Source organism: Pelodiscus sinensis, chromosome 6 (genome assembly GCF_049634645.1).
Source record: "Pelodiscus sinensis isolate JC-2024 chromosome 6, ASM4963464v1, whole genome shotgun sequence".
In the NCBI taxonomy this organism is placed as follows: domain Eukaryota; kingdom Metazoa; phylum Chordata; order Testudines; family Trionychidae; genus Pelodiscus; species Pelodiscus sinensis.
The window spans coordinates 36,258,262-36,268,524 of record NC_134716.1 but is presented as its reverse complement, the minus strand read 5'-3'; positions in this window follow the sequence as shown (position 1 = coordinate 36,268,524).

The following is a 10,263-nucleotide window of genomic DNA, read 5'->3' as shown; positions in this document are numbered from 1 at the left end:
GCAATCAAGAACCTTCTAGTTAACCACTTTATTGAGCATCAGTGAGTTCCTTGTGACCCTTCCCATCCAATTGGTCAATAAGTGCTCGTAAATAGTTTGTGATATGGTCTTGATTTCAAGTGAACGGTGTGCTTTCCAAGGGGATTGTTTGGAAATCCATATGGTATCACAGTAAATAGAAATGACATCATAATTCCGTAAAGATTCCCCAAACGCAAGCTGTGCTAAACAAGATTAAATTACCCTTTTAGTGAGATGTGTGTTCACTAACTCAGTTCTGGAGCATTGAAAATCAGAACTTATGAGCAGATTGTGCTAGTTTTTTTATGGATAATGGCAGATCTGCTTTTAATTTGAGTGTAAAATGAAAATTCAGGTGTCGTTTACTGATAACTGGAAGATGAGCATGGTTGAATTTTAAGATATGAAAAGCCAAATCCTCTCTATATCCTAGTAAAAAAATATATCCTTAGAGCAAGATAAAATGACATTTTTCATAGGAAATGCTATGATATTTAAGAATGGTGTTTTGGAGAGCACTTCAAAATGGTCTACAGAGCTGTTGTCTGTGGCCAGGTTGAAAAACATGCAGTTAAACAAAAAAAGTAATATTGCCATCTGAGACTGTCTCATTCATCAGTCTGTAGACAAAGTTCCCCTTATAGTCATGCCCTGTGTTCCTCTGCTTGTTTTGATGGCTGAAAAGGAAATTAAAGAAGCTAATGTGTGCTTTTAGCACTGACATTCAATGATCTTTGAGTTGGAATGAGATGCACAATCTGTCAGAAAGAGGAGATACCATAATAGCACAGAAAATAAAATTATATTCACTTGAACGTTCAGGAAAAAATAGAAGTGGTGAAAATGATGCCTATTATGAATAAAAGCACTGTAGTTACACCAGAAATTAAATTTAGTCTGATGTCTGCTTAGTCTGCCTCTCATGGCAGTAGCTTGGAGTCAGGTGCGAAGTGCCTTTCCATGGCTGCTACCACGGGCACAGTTGGTGGGAGGGGTGCATTTCCTTCTACTGGGGGACAGAAAAACACAAACAAACTCTCTGAAATATATAGTAAATAGCGGTCTTTTTCTTCACCCCTGCTGGACCAATAGGGTTATAGCTGCCCTGGTTCCTATATTTGGCCTCTTGCTGCCCCCCTGTGGTCATTCTGCAGTATAACTCCTTCCATATTGATTTTATGAGAAACAAATTCCATGCACGTCTCATCCTGACACAACCAAACACTGACCTTGCTTTAAGTGATGATAAGAGGAAACTGCATACCAATTTGGTGGTTCTAGTGCTTACTGTTTAGAAGGAGCTCTTAAACAGACTTGCAGATGGACACTTAGGCTACGTCTACACTGTATGTTTATTTTGGAATAAACAATTTCGGAAGAAATATTCCAAAAGAGCTTATTGCAAAATAGCACGACTACATGCCAAAAGCTCATTGAAATAGCACTTAGATATTTCGAAATAGAGTGTCCAACTGGTTAGACACTAACTCACATTTAAGGCCACCCGGAACCACTTCAGGCAGGGCATCAGGACAGCAGTTACTTCCTGGAGCTGTTGCCTGAGGTTATCTGAAGCTTGTGGTTAAAGGGATCCCCCTGTATAGTAGTGTCTCAGGCTTTTTTCCTTTGCCTACTTTCTCGAGGGATAGCAAAGCCTTTTCTTTTGCCCTCTGTGGTTGCCCTTGTGAACACCACACTTATCCATCTATGGAGCTGGAGCTGCCTCTGGTCTGTCAACAGATATTGCAGGTTGTGTTGCTCTTTATAGAATCATAGGTTACTAGGACTGGAAGGGACCTCGAGAGGTCATTGAGTCCAGTCCCCTGCCCTCATGGCAGGACCAAATACTGTCTAGACCATCCCTGATAGACATTTATCAACCTACTCTTAAATATCTCCAGAGATGGAGATTCCATAACCTCCCTGGGCAATTTATTCCAGTGTTTGTCTACCCTGACAGGAACTTTTTCCTAATGTCCAACTAAACCTCCCTTGCTGTAATGGGCTTAAACTGTAGGGCTACGTCTAGACTGGCATTATTTTCCGGAAATGCTTTTAACGGAAAAGTTTTCCGTTAAAAGCATTTTCGGAAAAGAGCATCTAGATTGGCACAGACGCTTTTTCCCAAAAGCACTTTTTGCGGAAAAGCGTCCGTGGCCAATCTAGACACGCTTTTGCACAAAAAAGCCCCGAACGCCATTTTCGCAATTGGGGCTTTTTTGCGGAAAGCAAATCTGAGCTGTCTACACTGGCCCTTTTGCGCAAAAGTTTTGCGCAAAAGGGACTTTTGCCCGAACGGGAGCAGCATAGTATTTCCGCAAAAAGCACTGATTTCTTACAGTAGGAAGTCAGTGCTTTTGTGGAAATTTAAGCGGCCAGTGTAGACAGCTGGCAAGTTTTTCCAGAAAAGCGGCTGATTTTCTGGAAAAACTGGCCAATCTAGACACAGCCTAGCAGTTTCTGTAGGCTGCCTCCCAGGTCCTGCAGGAACCCAATCCCCTGCTGCACTTGGAGACCCTCCTCGGCACTCTGCAGGCACAGCTCATGCTGCTGGATCCCATTCACCATCCCTTGCACTCTGTGCACTGCCGCTTCTGGCATCTGGACCGGCTCATCATGGAGCAGTGGGGTGACCAGCAGTGGCTCCAGAATGTTTGAATGAGGAAGGACACCTTTATGGAGTTCTGTTAGTGGCTTGCCTCTGCTCTCAGGCGATGGGACATTCACACGAGACCTTCCATCGCCCTAAGAAGCTCACCATGCTGGATAGCTACCATTCCATCAGGAACAAGTTAGGCGTGGGGAGATCAATCGTCAAGGCCCTGCTCATGTAGGTATGGTGCACTCAGGCTACTGTCCCAGGATGGGGATGGACTGCTGGAATGGGGTTCCCTAGGGAAAGGGAGTGTGGAGGTGGTGGTAAAAGCCCCCTCCCTGGGAGGTTTTTTCTGGCTACCCTCTGATTCTCTGTGTGTTTGTTTGTGCCCTATAGGTGGTGAGGGCCAACAACGCCATCTTGCTGTGCAGGGTCATCCACCTCGGTGACATGTATACCATTATCGCCAGCTTTGATGACATGGGCTTCCCCAACTGTGGAGGCGAGGGGGGCGGGGTCTTATTGATAGCACTCACATCCCCATCTGGGTGCCCAATCACCAGGCTTCTTTCTATATCAACCGGAAGGGATGCTTCTTGATAGTCCTGTAGGCTATCACGGACCATCAGGGCCAGTTTACGGACTTCTACTTTGAGTGATTGGGAAAGGTGCACAATGCCCACATCTTCCACAACTCCAGCATGTTCCAGAAGCTGCACACCAGAACTTTTTTCCCTGACTGCACCATCATGGTCAGGGATGTGGACATGCCCATGTGCATGGTGGAGGACACAGTCTATCCACTCTTGCCCTGGCTCATGAAGCTGCAGCTTTAAGGGCTCCAGGGGAAGGTGGGACTATAGAGTTTGGCAGAGTGTAGACAGAGTGGCCAGCAGGACACCTTGGGAAGTGCTGGAGGTCCCTTATTATTACATAACTGCAGCTGCCCTGTCTACACAGCTCCTATTTTGAAATAGCTATTTTGGAAAAGGCATTATTCCTCGTACAATGAGATTTACCAACACCAAAATAAGCCCCGGTTATTTAAAAATAATTTTGAAATAACACAATTGCTATGTAGATGCTCGCATAGTTATTTCAGAATAATCGCCGTTATTCCGAAGTAAATTTGGTGTGTGGACGCACCCTTACAATCAATTCCCTTCTCCTCAGCAAAATCAGTTTTCCTCCACAAAATCAATCTTCCACCTTGTAAAATGTATTTCATTGCTTCCATCTCACTCACCCAGCACAAAATCAATATTTTCTTCCACTACGTCTTAGAATTTAGGCTTCTCCTCACAGCAGCCTGTTCCACATCTCATCCAAAAGCACTGTTCTTATGGAAAGGAGGAAGGACTCTTGCAGCTTTGTTTTGGCCAGGCCTGGGCCAGTTCTGTTCCTGCAACTCCTGTGATACAGTAAAAGTAATAACTCTTTGTGATTCTTTTTAGGCCTTCTTCAGCCTGCCTTGCAGCAGCTGAAAGAATGAGGCTGTGTCTAGATTGCAGGCTTCTTTCGGAAGAAACTTTTATGGAAGAGATCTTCCGAAAAAACTTCTTCTGAAAGAGAGCATCCATGCTGTCAAAGCACATCAAAAAAGCGATCTACACTGAATGGATGCTATTTCACATGTAAGCTGCGATTATTACGGGCAGAATGGCCACCAGGGCACCTGTGCTTTTTCCTCTTTCCTTTCCTTTCGAAAGAACTCCCTCTTCCCTGTCCACACACGCCTTTTTTCAAAAGAGCTCTTTCAGAAAAAGGCATCTTCCTCGTAGAAAGAGGTTTGCCAATGTTGGAAAACGCCCTCTGTTCTTTTGATTTTTTTTTGAAAGAATGTGATTGCAATGTGGACGTAATTGAAGTTTTTTTGAAAAAACGACTGTTTTTCTGAAAAAAACTCTGTAGTGTAGACATATGAGAGTATGACCATGAGAGTCAAAAGATACAGATTAAAATTTCAGGCAGCCAGAAAACAATTTGTAACAAGTCAAGCTGGATGCAGACGAGCAAAAGCCAAAGATTAGGTAGGTCTGCACCCTAAGCATAGAAAGGTTAAGGCCTAGATTTTTCAAAGGTATTTAGGTGCCTATTCCATTGCAGTGTACAGAGGCACTTAACTCTAAAAATTAGGCAGATCTGTACCTCCGATGGGAGTTAGGTACCTAAATACCTTCGAGGATCTGACCCTCAACATCTACATTGTGCAGACATTTTAGAGTTTGATGCCTACAGAAAACCCATTGGAATTAGGTGTTCAAATATCGTTTTAGTTCTGGGTTAAGTGACTTGTCCAAAGCCAGAGAAGGAGTCCTGAGTAGAAATCAAAGGTTTCTAGTTCTCAGGGGTGAGCTAACACTGTGACTTTTATATTTATTCAAAAATATGGTCCTAATGGATGGATCAGTGAGTTGCAAAATTTTCGTTTAAAATAAATACCTGTCTAAGTTCAGGAGTTCAGAAGGAAATAGTGTGGAAAATGTTTCCATTTGTTAGTCATTCAGGTAGCTTTAAACACACCAGTATTTCTTCATAAGAAAAAAGAAGTCCCCATGCTGAGACCAAGAGTCTAAAGGCTGCTCAGTTCATACACATTTTTAAGCAATTTAAAGCATACTAGGGACAGCTTAACATAAGCCTTTGGCATTTGATAAGGGCAGTTTCAGATTGAAGATTGTTCTTAAAGACAAGTTATATAAACCACTAATAAAATAAGGGTACTGTAAAATGAGAGGCTGTGAACAGGAAACTGAATAGTTGTTTTGCTCAGTATGGCTTTTCAAATATGTTTTCAAGGGTATTCTAGCCTTCGTTTTGTTTTGAGAGCTTTCACCAAGGCTTTGCTTTTACCTAAATGATTTGGCAAATCTTGATTTTCAAAGTACCTTTTGTTACATCTTGTCCTAGAATTATAGGCCGTTGATTTATGTTTGGTAATATGTTAAATGGTTTTAACCCTTTCCCTTATCTGCAAGTAAGTGGTTGTAGTGAAAAAGGCTGATGGCCATGTTTTCAAAGCAGGGGACAATAGACACATAAACAAATAGACCACATTTATATTACAAAATGAGATATGTAATTAAAATCAGCACCTGCATTTCCAATACCCGTTTGACAAAGAGGATTTAAATAATTTAGAACCCAATTGAAGATCTCCATTAACTTCAGTGGGCATTATATTTGGTTTTTATGTAGCAATGCAAGTAATATGACCAATAAAAACTTGACATAGGATGTAGTTGCTTTATAATGGCCAAATCCAAGTCCCTTTGAAGTCAATAGGAATTGGTTCTTGATTTCACAAGATCTAGGATTTGGACTCATGACTAGAAAAGAGGTAAATAGGAAGTTTGGACTTTAACAATTATTTAGACAAATATTTGACCCTAAAGGGCCTGATCCTGTGAGATCCCGCTCACTTTTAGTTTCCATTAACTTGAGGGAATGGGAAATGGTGGAACTAGGAAAGAAACCTGAACTAATTATTGTTTTCCCCTTTAACAAAGTGAATGGGCTGTTGATTAGAAGAGCCGCATGAGGCTTGCGAGCCATGGGTTTGCCACCCCTGCTATATAGCATCAGACATGCATACATGGAGGGAAAGCAGGTGCTCCCTATTCTGAGTTAGGTGGGTACATGCCACTTGGCTCAAAATTCCTCCAGTAGGGAGATCCAAAGTAATTGTACAGGCAGTCCCCGACTTACGCGGATCCGACTTATGTCGGATCCGCACTTACGAACGGGGCTTTCTCGCCCCGGAGGTCGAGGTGGCGGATTGCTACCTGCGAGCTCCGGGGCGAGAAAGCCCCGTTCGTAAGCTGCTCCGGTGCCCCTGGTCTGCTGGAGACCGTCTCCAGCAGACCAGGGGCACCGGGGGGTTCCCGCGCTTCTGAGGTTTTGCCAGAGCAAAGCCTCAGAAGCGCGGGGAACCGCCGCTGCTGCCGCTTCAGTCCCGGTGCCTGTGGTCTGCTGGGGACGGTCCCCAGCAGACCACAGGCACCCGGACTGAAGCCGCAGCCGCGGCAGGGTCCTGCACCTCTGAGACTTTGCCAGAGCAAAGCCTCAGAGGCGCGGCACCCCACTGCCGCTGCGGCTCTGCTCCCCGTGTCCCTAGTCTGCTGGGGGAGGGGGGGCGCAGCTAGTGTGCCCCCCCCCCCAGCAGACCAGGCTTTTGTTGTGGACCCTGGGGCAGAGCAGCTGGGGCGCTGCGGATTGGTCCTGCAGCGCCGCTCTGGGCACTACTGGACCAACCCGGCAGCACCCCAGCTGCTCTGCCCCAGGTCCTGATTCAGCCGCTGCTGGTCAGTTTCAGCAGCGGCTGAATCAGGACGCCTGGGGCAGAGCAGATGGGGTGCTGCTGGGTTGGTCCAGTAGCACCGAGGAGCGGCGCTACTGGAGCAACCCAGCAGCACCCCAGCTGCTCTGCCCCAGGTGTTCCCAAGTCAGCTTCTGCTGAAACTGACCAGCGCTGACTACAGGAAGCCCGAGGCAGAGTTGCTCTGCCCCGGGCTTCCTGGAATCAGCTGCTGATCAGTTTCAGCAGCAGCTGACTTGGGGACGCCTGGGGTTCTTAAGTTGATTCTGTATGTAAGTCAGAACTGGCGGTCAGTTTCAGCAGCGGCTGAATCTGGACGCCAGTTCCGACTTACATACAGATTCAACTTAAGAACAAACCTACAGTCCCTATCTTGTACGTAACCCGGGGACTGCCTGTAATCCACTGGGACATCTCATGGGACAGAGAAGATTTAAAATACTGAGTGAAACCTGAAGGAGTAAAATGGGCTCTACAGAGTCATTTCTTTAACCAGGCAGTAAATGTCAGTACTGAGAATACTGGAAATATACTAAAGTCTGCTTCATTCATGTCATCACAAATATTTCTAACCCTCTCCTATCACTCGTAAGTGTTTACACCAATAGTGTATTATAAGCAGCAGGGCCAAGTCTGCGCCCCAGAGAGCGTGGGGGCCTTAGGCAGAAGAGGTAGGGCCCACAGCAGTCAGCCCTTAGAGCCGCACAGACTACGCTGCCTCCTCCCCCAACCCCTCAGAGCTGTGTGGGGTGGCACTCTGGTGTTCTGGCATCAATTCAAAGGGGCTCAGGGCTCCAGCCGCTGCCACTGCCATAGTAACAGTGGTGGGACTGGGAGCTCTAGGCCTCTTTGAATCTCTGGGATACAAGGCAACTGCTCCCTTTGTCCTCTCCCCCTCTGCTCCTGCCCCCCCCCCCCCCCGGAGGCAGGCGTCATTGTAAGCAGAAAAGGACTATTAAATGCATTATATAAGTTTTTAGAAGGTATCTCTTACCATAGTATATGAGCCCTGCACAAACATTAATGAATTAGCAGTCCCATGAGATAGAGAAGTATTATTAGCTCTTATTTAAAGCTGAGTGTAGACTGAGACTAATTAAGGGATTTGCCCATGATCACGTAGGAACTCTGCAGCAGAGGGGAGCATTGAACACAAGTCACTTAAAAGCCTAGTCAAAAGGGCATTGTCGGCGGCCCTAGTGGCCGCTAAACCCGTGTGGGGTGGGGGCTCCCCTGGTGTAAACCGATGGCAACCCCACCCTGTCTTAGTTTAGTCCTGTCTTCAAGGGTCGGGCCGCCAGTATCCTGGGAATGAGGCTTAGTGCCATGGTCCAGAGGGGGTCCTGACCTACAGGACTCCCTCTGACTTTATATGCTGGCTCTGCTGGGAGCATGCCCCACAGGGCTGGAGGGGCGGGGTTCTTTCAGCCACCTGGGCCTGGGCTACTCCCAGTCCTTCAGTGCGGGGCCTGTTTGCCCCATCACAGGGTCCCTTTCAGAAGCCGATGCCGACTCACTCCTGGACTCCCCTTAGTTGCTTTTTCCCCTGGCCCGCTTCCTACCCCGTCACACACTGCGTCTCCACACACAACCCCAACCGATGCTCCTGCGCCTCACCGCCGCGCTGTCTTCATGGTTCTCTGGTAGCCGAAAGGTGTCCGTCACTGTGGTGCTCATCCCCCTGCCGTACCCTCTTGGGGTGCTGCCTAACGGGAGGGCAGTGGCTGGTGTCCTGCCTGTCAAACCGCCACGGGTCACACTGCTGTCCTCTCCCGGAGAGCTCCCTGCCATGGGAACAGCTGCTGGTGGTCCGCCGGCTGATCCGCCGGCCTTGGTCTCGGGCCCCTGGGGCCGGTCTCCCTTGCTTCCCGCCCTGATGGCCCCTGTACCTGCTGTGCTCCTGCTGGCCTCCTCGGTGGCTGGTGTTCCTTCCGCCTCCTGGGCTCTTTCAACTGCTTGCTGCCATTCCTCCCCGGTCTCTCTCTCGCCCCACCCTGGTAGCAGCCACCGCCTTCCGTGTCAGCCAGCTCGCTCACCCCGTTCGGGTGTGCCAGTGTTCCTTTTGAACAGCCCGCCGGGCCGCTCGTGCATGTACCACAGATCCTCGGCACACCATGCCACCTGCCACCCAGCACCGCAGCTCGTTTGCAGAGGGGGCAGGGTGACGGCGCCCCCTCACAGATATATTGCTAGTGAATAACAACCTTCACTGCATGCGTATGTACAAAGATTCAGTTTATTCTTTCACAACAAAGGAACCAGGTTTAGCATCTTTTCATATAATGCAATAAATTACATAATCCGTAATGATGAAAAAATCATTATTGTCTTCCTTTGTTTCATTGTACATTTTTTTCAGTGCAGTTTTGATTACTCCCTTTTCTATTATCTGAACATCCAAAGCCATTTGTGATAGATATGAAAAAGTAGGATTAATAAATCTTTTGCATTCATGTCTGTTCTGTGACAACTTCCTATAATCTTGAGATTTTTTTCACATACATATTTATAGACTAAACACTCCTTTGTACTATGTCCAAATAAGTATGTACAAATGAAACATTGTTTAAAATATATACTCACGAAGATCAAAATTAATCTGGAGTTGATGTCATATAAAATATTTCAGATGTATTTTATCTTTTTGTTTCAAGTCATGGATATAACAATATATTGGAATGGGGCCACAGTTATCTAAATTTTAGCTAAAACTGAATGTCAGAGATATATCTTTTAGGAAGAAATCTTATAGAAATATGTCAGATTTGGGGGAGTACCAGTGCTTTGGATAATATCATGAAAGGAAAAAAAAGTAAATATTTAAAATCACATATTATAATGTGAACTATAGTGCAAAATATAATCACACAGAAGTAAACAAGTGACAGTCTATCCCAGAGACATATGTAAATAAATATGCCTCTCTTGTTTATATTGGGTATTTTTAAAAAGAGATTGGCAAGTGCTAGTTGGATGTGTGGGTCTATTTTATATACCTATGCACTTACATATACATACTGAAAAATATTTTATTTCCATACATGAGTATACAGAAAAATAATCTTTTCAACACCTCATTTCTTGAGTGCTGATTCTTGAAATACCCATCCAGGTTTTATAAAATGTTTTAGAAACGAAAGTTTAATAACTTTGCTTTCACAGTATATATAGATAAAATCCGTGTTTCTTAGAATTACCAAGAACATACATTTCTGCTTGATCCCAGTCATGCAGAGAAAAAATATGTTACATCTCCTATAACCTAACTAAATTGATTTAATGTAATGACAGAGGTATCCAAGAAGAAAATACACAAAATAATAAAAAA